This window comes from Hypomesus nipponensis, chromosome 1 (genome assembly GCF_054491055.1).
Source record: "Hypomesus nipponensis isolate SF chromosome 1, ASM5449105v1, whole genome shotgun sequence".
Lineage (NCBI taxonomy): Eukaryota > Metazoa > Chordata > Actinopteri > Osmeriformes > Osmeridae > Hypomesus > Hypomesus nipponensis.
This window is the reverse complement of record NC_140361.1, coordinates 19567621-19571653: the sequence shown is the minus strand read 5'-3', so window position 1 is coordinate 19571653 and position 4033 is coordinate 19567621. Positions and strand designations below refer to the sequence as shown.

General features: G+C 40.2%; 1 long non-coding RNA gene across 1 annotated transcript; it reads right to left on the bottom strand.

Annotated features, from left to right (window-relative positions):
* Positions 1-353: 353 nt before the first annotated feature.
* LOC146302907 (uncharacterized) lies at positions 354-2742 on the bottom strand. Its single transcript, XR_014758251.1, has 3 exons — positions 1494-2742; positions 1340-1401; positions 354-1042 (listed from the first exon to the last, which is right to left on the bottom strand). It is a non-coding gene; the product is annotated as an uncharacterized LOC146302907 (long non-coding RNA).
* Between the last annotated feature and the right edge of the window lie 1291 nt (positions 2743-4033).

The following is a 4033-nucleotide window of genomic DNA, read 5'->3' as shown; positions in this document are numbered from 1 at the left end:
GGGAGATGCAGAGAACCTGAGCAATAACTCGGTCTGCTGCGCAATTTGCAACAGATTTTCTTTGGCTGGATTTTCTTTCTATGGCTGTTGCCACCATATTCTGATTAATGGAGTGATGTAAAAGAGATATCCAAAGTGCCCTTTTTTTTAAACTTTGGACTAATATGTTGACAAAATGAAACAAGGTTTTTCACTCAATGTTCTGATTTCCGTTTTGGAAATGTATGCAAATTATATCATATTTTACAACTTAATCATTTGCTCATTTATACATACATTTACAGGAAACTAGTAATTAAAACAATATTTGACCTACTATTAGTTATCAACTGGGCAGGTTTCATGTTGATATATTATCCCTATTCACTGGGGTGTCTCCCCTTAACCCATTCTGTTGTCCTTGGGTTGCTTTGAGCCATCATATAATTTCCATATCAGAAACGTGTTTTTGTTTTTCAACCAAAACCTTTCAAACTAAAAAGAACAATGGGTATCTGTACAAAGCTCTTCACAAGTGATATATAAATGATCATTTCACTACTTTCATTGAATTTTGATGTTTCATTCACTTTTATAGCATTTTTCAAAAATAATAAATAGCACATTGAAAGAGATGAGTGGTGAAACACCCCAGAAAAGTTTCAAAAGGCACAACAAAAAAAGCCACAAAAAGGTATAAAAAGACCAAAACGTTGAAAAAAGAAAAAACAAATACATCCTCATGTGTTCTCCCTTCCCAAGGAACACAGAAAAATACGTCACTGTAACTAAGTTTAGTGTCATTCATTCAGTCATGTGTTATCTCTTCTCATATTCCAGTTTTTCTGTCTCCAGCCTTGTTTTTTTTAAATTAAAAGCCTCTTATAATCAAGCTCCAGTTTTTTTTTATACAGGGCCCTCACATTGTCTGCTCCAAACTGAAACAAAAAGAACATTGTCCCTTTCCAAGGCACACTTGGACAAAGTTGAAGGTGTCCATTTGACTACTATAAGGTTCATTGCTTATATCTTGTGTCTTTGTCTTGGTCTTGAAGTGTAGGCCCTAGGCTCAGGGGGAGGAAGAAGTTCCTCTGAGTTTAACACCATAGCAATTTAATCAATTGAGTCATATTTGAAATGAGCACTTTAAGGACTTGTGTCTTATGTTGAGACCACCACCATTAGTAAGTCATTACAGACACTTCAATCACAGCCACATGTTCACCCCCAAAATGAGCAGGCAGACATAGTTTCCTGATCATTTAGGACCTCCACTTGATAAAGTAAATGGTATATTTGATCAATATTCAGCAACCACATATGGCATACATACTGGTGTATGACTATTAGTTTAACTTACCTCTGTATGGCACAGTGGGACGACAGTGGGTGGTGGCAGCAACACCGCTGTATTTCCTGTCACTGGAGAGAACAGTACTACATTTCACTCCTACAATATTCGTAAATAATTGTTGAATGAACATGGTCACATTACTTGATTACTTGAAACATACATATGCCTGGGCTTCCAACCTGCTGCCACCAGGGTCTGAAGAAATGCCCCCTTCCACTCCTTCCATCATGGGGTGACCCTGATAGCTGGAGGGCCAGCACCTCGGCAGCAGTGAAGTCCTGTGGAGGAGCCCCTCCCCCCCAGTTGCCAATTTTTTTTTTCTGTTGGCTGCAAGCAATTTCATTGTTCTATTGGCCTTTTTTGCTGTACAATATCCTACAAAATATCCAATTCAGGCAAATCAGCCTTGTACTTGATGGCCTTAAAATATGTGCAAGTATTGCCCGCTACTTACCGTTTTGAATTATGGTTTTATATTTATTTTTTAATTGCTCCCACGATCGTTTGCCACTGCAGGGTTGCAACTAAAATAATACAGCAACAAAAGTTTAACGTTGTGGATTGCACACATGTAATTATGGGCATATCTTCAATAAGTCATGTAGCTTATTTACAGCATTTACAGCGTCTGTAGTTTTCTGCCAGCTTGGCTGCAGTGACCTTTTTGAATATGACTGTATTATGTCTGTATTCCTGATATGCTTGTATTACAATATTTCACGCAGGAGGAGTAGACAAAGTTTGTAACATGGTCTACTCCTCCTGCTTGAAATATGAGGCTCTTGTTTTGTCCATGTTTGCGATTGGACATACGGTGCAAACACCGCCCCTTTATGTGAACGCGCACGTCTCCAGATTGAAAAGATCTGGGTTGAGTTAGAGAACTGATAACCGCCGTCGTAGTACAGCTGATCGTGATTGCAATTGTTAGGCTTCGGGTAGCCGGGTAACTGAAAGTAATCCAGAGCATGTTGATCTTGATTCGTAGTACAGGCCCCAGCTCGACCTTTGCCTGTAAACAGTGATTCTGACTGTCAGAGACCTTTAAATAGGCTGAACGAGTGAAACTAGCCTGGCTAACGTAGCTCGCTTTCTCAGGCAAATGAAGAATTAAATAGGCTTGTTTTGAAAGATCCTATATACTGGCTATCTTCAGCAGGCTCTTGTCTACAAAAAGCAGCCCTTCCTGATAGGGGTGGGCGATATGGCCAAAATCTCCTTTCATGGTATGAGTAATTTTATATCACGGTTACGGTATATATCACGGTATAGTAATTGATATAGTAAATTCAATTAAGAAATGGTACAAAATAACCATACTGTACTTCATCATCACACTTGATTATTTATTACAAACAAAAACAACTGCCTCACATGAGACAACACTTGAGTTAAAAACTAAAGACTCAAAAAAGTTAAGAGTACGAGCGTTCCGATTGGCTGATGCGCAGTCATGCCATCCGCGTGGTGACCTAGTACTCGCAGCGCAATACGGATCCGTAATGCCCTCAGACAAATGGGGGGGGGGGGGGGTTTAAATAATTCCTTTGTTAATAATTTGTTACATAGAACTTTATTATATTCAATATTCATCCAAAATGATTCACACCTTCACTAAATCAACCACAAACAAATAATTTCTGCATATGCAGGTAGCAAGGCTAGTGCTAAATAACTATTTAATTCGGCTCCATGACTCCGGGTAAGTAGCTAGCTCCCGAGACTTCTCACCAAAAGAACGAAGGGGAACCTTCGATTAAGACATGTTCGTAGGTACCTAGCGATAAGTAGCCTGAACTTTCCTAGATCTTTAGCTACAGCACTAATGCTGAATGCTTGCTGATATAGCTGTCTGTCTTCCTAGAACGGTGTATGTATGCATCGTTGCTAACGTGTGCTGACGTTGTGACTATTTATGTGAGAAATACGCGTAAGTGACAGAGACGGACGGAGAGCAGGGAAAGGATATGCTGCGTGTTTAACCTAAATAGTGTTAACTTTAAAAAAAGCGTAACGCAATATGTGGCGGCCGGTGTTGATTCTGTGACGCACCGCCACAAATTAGTCCATTTGTGGGAAACACTGAAAAGTATACCGCGGTTGAAACGGTATAGACAAATATCTCCCGGTAGACACATTTCTACTGTCATACCGCCCAGCCCTACTTCCTGACGTTTTAGGAGTTGAACTGAGTGAAAGACAATATTTTTTACACACTGCCAGTGAGCGAGCCGAGTCTGTCTATGAGGCTAAGTCAAAACAATGTACCGCCGGGACGCAGTCTCACTCCACTTGCAAGTTTTCAACAAATCACAAAAATAATCGGAGCATCTGGCTAAAAGCACAATTCCCACATCTCCTAAAAGCTGCCCTCCTCGACATTTTTGGTGTTGACCGAACTGTAAAATGGTTAACTTATGAACATGACGCGACAAAAACATGGATGCCTATGCGGTCTCCCTGGCGCATAGGCTTATTACAAAGACTTTCATGAGGCAAATCAAAATTCTGAGCCCACAGGTCTGTGGGGAAGCGCTTGTTCTCCTAAAAGCTGCCCTCCTCTACCTTTTTGATGAATTTGCCGAGATGCTACATGATTTACTAATTACACAGAGGGAAAAAAGCTAGACTTGCTACTTTTCGAGTTTGGTTTTCCGTCACTTCAAACTCATGATCTAAAGGTCTCAAAGTGCTCAAACC